This window comes from Ooceraea biroi, chromosome 6 (genome assembly GCF_003672135.1).
Source record: "Ooceraea biroi isolate clonal line C1 chromosome 6, Obir_v5.4, whole genome shotgun sequence".
NCBI classification, from domain to species: Eukaryota; Metazoa; Arthropoda; class Insecta; order Hymenoptera; family Formicidae; genus Ooceraea; species Ooceraea biroi.
In genome coordinates this window covers 7,527,928-7,533,927 of record NC_039511.1, presented here as the reverse complement: position 1 = coordinate 7,533,927, position 6,000 = coordinate 7,527,928, and positions in this window count along the sequence as shown.

Below are 6,000 nucleotides of genomic sequence, written 5' to 3'. Positions count from 1 at the left end.
CGATCTGCTTGCTGTACTGGCTGTATGTGGACTAAGCTTACTAAACTTGAGGAGTGTGTACACTGTCTGGATACAATTTTACACGACATAGTCCAAGGCGGCTCCCTTCCTCCGTTTTTAAGGTACCGAAGATAGTCGCTTTCGGCCGGACACAAACGACCCCCGTTTATAGGCAAAGGGTTAATTGGCGTACTTGGCGTATTTCTTCAGCTTTGTGAGGTTGTTTTTAGTGGGGTATCATTATTCAGGTTTTGATCAATATTTTCTTTATTACTATTTTCTTTATTAATAAGAATAACGTCATTTTGGTTTTCTTCGTCAATGGACTCAGTAATAGGTATGTTATTGTCTGTAATAAATACTTTATTAAAATTTGTTCTTTTTAATTAATTAAAAAGAAATAAAGAAATTAATCTCAATTTTTTAAACTATATTCTCAATTTTTTCTTTAAATTTAGCTTTGAATAGAAAGCGTGTAATCATATCCGATGATAGCCAGAGTGGTGCATTACAATGCATCTATTTAAATTCACTTGATTTAAGTAATAGACAACGAAATCTACGCGAGGTTGATAATCTCGTCGTAATAGATGTACTTTTGTGTAGTGATACGGATGTTGCTGATTTTCTTTAAGGGGTAACGCCATTCTAGCGCCCGGAAAAACAGCCTAATTTTTTATGGGAATATAATGAATGGAATACAAAATCCGTTTAAAGGCTTTTATTGTACATACTTTGAAGTGTATTTACAAATTTTTATTGAATTTGTTTTTACAAAATGGCGGCGCCAGAGCTCAGCCTCTTCTCACAAATAGCGTTCCGCGGCCGGAAAAGTTTCTCCTCCACTTTTTGCCCTGAAACAAAAAACTAAACATTTTTGAGTCTTATATAAGGTTAGCTCGGGAACTACGTACAGAAATTAAAAAATATCGTTTTTTGTAAAACTGACGCATGTTTGAACAAAAAGTTTCACTTTTAGGTAAAAAAACTTTTTGTTTAAACGTGCGTCAGTTTTACAATAAACGGTATTTTTTAATTTAAGTATGCTCGTTTTTTCAGCTAGGAACATTACATGGTCTCGTAAGTGTTCAAGATTTTCGTTACTATATATACCACTATCTGCTAAAGATCCTGGGTTGGTATAATGCCACGTCGGTTTTGTCAGTGGCTTGATGATTGTAGGAGGTAGTGTGCGTTCCGGTGTCGGTAGCATACGATACCAACCATCATGGAGAAAGTACATCGGTGGTATAACCCGACTGCATGTGATTTGAGTGCCCGTTTTGATTAAGATATGCGTTCTGGGCGACAGAAAATATGTGTTGTGTGACGGCCGTCGCTGGCCTACGGCCCGCCGTGCGCGTAGGCGCGGCGTCGCAAATCAGATTGCACGCGAAATCTTCTGAAGACGATAATTACTCCCGAAAACGGGATCGTGACGACTCAGACTTGCTTCGGAAACCCCCCTCGGCACGTGGCTCTCGGCCCTCGGCCCTTCACTCGAGGTCTCCTCTCGGAACTCTCTTCTCCGCTCTCGATATTCTTTCTCTCTTGATAACTTCTCTCTCTCTCAACCGCGGATCTGAGTCTCGGTGTCACGATCACCGATACGGCAAACTATAAAGGAATTGGGCGCCAGGCGCAATCACTTGCGCCGCTCACGAAATTAGCACGTAAATCTATGGCTCGACTAGTCAGCCGTCGTGGGTTAGGGTTTTATCAGGCCGCTGGAAGGAAGACAGTAAGACACACGCAATTGTATAAAATAATAATGTATTTCGAGAACTTCCGGGGATACAGGGATTCGTCACTCCGAATCTCATGGACGCCAACAACGCAGATACACGAACGCAATGTCGAAGACCACAACGCAATACGCGATACGGTCTTCACCGCACCATTCCGAACGGACGCGCGAGTCAGCCCTTTACTTCGCGGTGACCTTCTCGGCACCCGGTCTTGAGATCCTCCTCGGTGATTTCCGCGAGGTTCCGCGGTTCGGTTAGGAAACAGCCGTTACCGTCGGCTCGAAATCCTCTTCCTTCTCGCGATCTCGCCTCAATCCCGACTCTGTCTCTCACGGGCGTTACCCGGAAAGTCTCGACCGTCTACCACTCAGCAGTCGATACCCCGCGACTAGACTACTCGGCATCAACGCAGAAAACGTAATACGCTCGACGACATAATACTCGAACTCAACGTAAGACGCGCGACGAAATACTCGAACCCACAGACTTCCCGATTCCCCGCTCGGCAACGCACCATTTACGGCTCGGCAACGCAATTGAAACAATACAAATACGGCACTTTCACTCGACAATCGACTGGAGTTGGCTTTTGAGGTAGAAGTTTTACCCCCCTTAGGCGCAACACCGGGGCGGACGGGCCTCGTCTCTTTTCTCGCTCTTCTCGGCACTACACAATAACCTATCCCCCTTATTTACGGGGCGGAACAATTATTTAGGCGACTGAGCTCGAGGCGCCGTCGTAGCCGGTGTAATTTCAAAAGATATCGCAGAGTGCAACCTTACATATGACCTCGTCCTCTGCGTCGTAGCTCGCTGCTTCTCTCTCGTTTTCGGGCCCTCGCCAGAATCGATCCGCAAGCGTAACCAAACTCCAAGTGACGAGTCGTGGGGCGCGTCGCGAAGTCCTTCACCGTTCGCGCATCGATCCGCGCATCGATCCACCACCGACTTATCGCCGAGCCGCCGCAGCCCCTATCGCCGCTATCTTTCGCACGGTGGGTAGCCGCTCTTCAGGCGCTTCTTTGGATCGTGGTAGGTTGCTGGCCGCGTCGACCTTCCCCGGTCTCCGCTTTTCCTCGCCGGGCTAGCCAGGCCCAAACGAGGGGACTCGAGGTTGTCGCCGAGGGGTTGCGCACTCCCTCCCAGGCGGTCGAGCTTGCTGTGCTCCTTTTCTCGGGTCGGCACGGGATTCCTCGCTGACGACCCGCGCTCGCAGCTCCGTTCCTGGCTGCTCGGCATCTTGATTCGGCGGTCGGCTGCATCGTTTCCTTGCACGGCTCGGAACCTCCAACGCTCCCGCGACCCTCAGGCTTCCGTTCTTCGTTCTTCTCTCCCGCCGGGTCCCCGTTCCGACGTTTTACTGTCCCAAGGTGTGAGATACAGTTCTTCCATGGATTGGTCTACACTCTGCGAAATTCTTGCACTATTAATGTACGCGCTCACACGCCGCTCGGTAAAGTATCCGTCCCCCTCAAATGCGAGAGGAACGATCCCGATGGAATATGTGTGTTTCCTCAGTCCGATTGCACCTTGTGACGGACTTCCCGAAACGTTACGTCACAGTTGTTATTCCATTGCACCGGCAGTTGGGAATAACATTCCTTGACGTGTTGGATTTTGACGTCTACTGGAATGCATTTGATAATATGCACTACCTCTCCAGATATGACAGCCATATAGCCAGGTCCCTTCATGATTTGGTAGGCGAATTCGTCTGGTGAATTTATGGCGAGACTGAGGGTTCCCTTCAACAGCTGTTGCTCCATGTCGCAGCGCTGTTTAAGGACATCCCGATACAGGAGATTCATTTGGGTACGGATGTGTTTTTCGACGTATACAAATTTGGAATTGACGTAAGCCAGTAAGTCTATATTTTCAGCAGATATCCGGCGGCGAGTTGTGAAGGATTCCCCTTTTTTAGTCTCAAGGATCAGCAATTTGGGGTGTTCTGTTTTGATGAGTGTGTAGCCGCACAAGTGTTCTTCACCCGTCATGGTGAGGGCGAAGGTTATCTCCTGGGTGGATAAGGAGTAGATGATTTGCGGTTGCTCGAGAAAGGTGTCAAGCATCCTGCTGGCGTAGCCCTCGTAAAGAACATCATACTGGTTAAATTTACAATGGTCCTGTTGTATCGATTCCCAGAAGGTATGCCTTCCGTCGATGTCCATGCAGGAAGAATAGGTATAGGTGCAAGTCGTGCCTGACCTGAGGTGAACGTGGTTTGTTTCCAAGTTGATGGCGGTATAATAAGAGGCTAAGGTAATTGTTAGTGTTCCTTGGACAATGACATTGTTCCACTTGCCATAGGGATTCGAGTATTGGGCGCCTAAGCATTGGCCATCCAAAGTGACGGAGCCTGCCCATGTGACGGGTCGAGTTGTAGTTTGGTTCACTTTTAGGCCGTAAAGAAAATTGCTCGCGCTGATAGAATAGATGCCGGTCTGATGCATCTGCCTGCACTGACTCGAGGTCGTGTCCAGGATATAATCCGCCTGAGCGTTTGTACTGTCGAGATGTGAGAGTGCATCCCGCAGTAGTATATGAATCGGTTGATGGATACCTTGCATTGTTTAATCTCTATGGATTCGAATTTTGAGAGTTGGAGCAATTGAATGTAGGTTTTCTGTACTTGAGGTTCAGTCATAGGAATGTGGCATTTTTCAACGTTTAAGAGAGATAGGGTCGTCGTATTTAGATTTGCTGATCCACAGTCGTATCCCACGATTCCGTTGGTTCCATGAATGTAAAAATTCCAAAGAGTGAAGAGTAATAAGATCCGCATCTAAAATACAAGTTTAAAAAAAAACAGACATAATACTACGTTACGTTATTACCAGAGACCGGATCACGGTGCCGTTTTGCCCACTCCAAGCGCGTGCTAGCGGCCGAGCGCCGCGAGAAGCAGTACCGTCACTGCGTCAGTTTAACAAAGGGAGCATCGTCACGTAGAATGCAAAAATATCTATATACTAAAAATATGTATATAATAAATATATACATATACCTAGATATATATGAACAATATATACAATATATAAAAATTATTATATAAATATATATGTTTATATATTTAAAATATTATATATAGGTATCTAAAATAAATTATTTTTCATATCTGAAACAATGAGTAACAAAGTAATGAGATAAATTGTTAATAACTAAAAGCTCTTGACGACCAGACTGGCAGTTTATTTTAAAAGTAAGAACACAACGTTTTGATCACAGTTTCTGATCCTTATCAAGTGTTTAACGCAAAAGAGTATTTCAACTAAATCTCATTCTAAAACATAATAAAGTCACAAATTTGTTACAAAATAAAAATAAAATAATGTTTTATTGTACTATTTAAAAAACTCAAGCCCTCTCGCTCTCTCGCCCTCTCGCCCTCTCGTTCTCTCGCTCTCTCGCCCTCTCGCCCTCTCGTTCTCTCGCTCTCTCGCCTCTCCCTCTCGTTCTCTCGCTCTCTCGCCCTCTCGCTCTCTCTCGCCCTCTCTCTCTCTCTCTCTCTCGCCCTCTCGCTCTCTCGCTCTCTCACCCTCTCGCTCTCTCGCCCTCTCGCTCTCTCGCCCTCTCGCTTTCTCGCCCTCTCGCTCTCTCGCCCTCTCACTCACTCGCCCTCTCGCTCTCTCGCCCTCTCGCTCACTCGCCCTCTCGCTCACTCGCCCTCTCGCTCTCTTGCCCTCTCACTCTCTCGCCCTCTCACCCTCTCGCTCTCTCGCTCTCTCGCCCTCTCTCTCTCTCTCTCTCTCGTCCTCTTACTCACTCGCCCTCTCGCTCTCACTCACTCACTCACTCGTTCTCTCGCAAATATATCTTTTCTCACTCCAACTTCTTGCACTACATCGCGTCGTACACTTATCGTACACCGATCGGCAGAGATGCTGTCCGTATATCCGTGTGACTTACACATGACGGTCGGGTCGATAAGTTAGAGTTTTCTAATGTAGAGCCTCTCCATATGATCGTTATGTGTGAGTCACACGGATATACCAACAGCATCTCCGCCGGTCGGTATAAACGGAGCTGCTGCCATCTCGACGAAAAAGAACAGACTGTACCACAGATTAATAGACAGATAGCCAAAGGCCCGGGTTAAGGCGAGACAGCATTTCTCATTGATTTCAGCGCCATACCGTGGTAGTGGTCAATGCAGTAACTACGTTCTTAAGATAAAGCAAGTCGCATTTTCGAATGAAGTCGATAAGTCGTTACGTCGTTAATACGATGATGGACTGTTTCGATGCTTAAAATT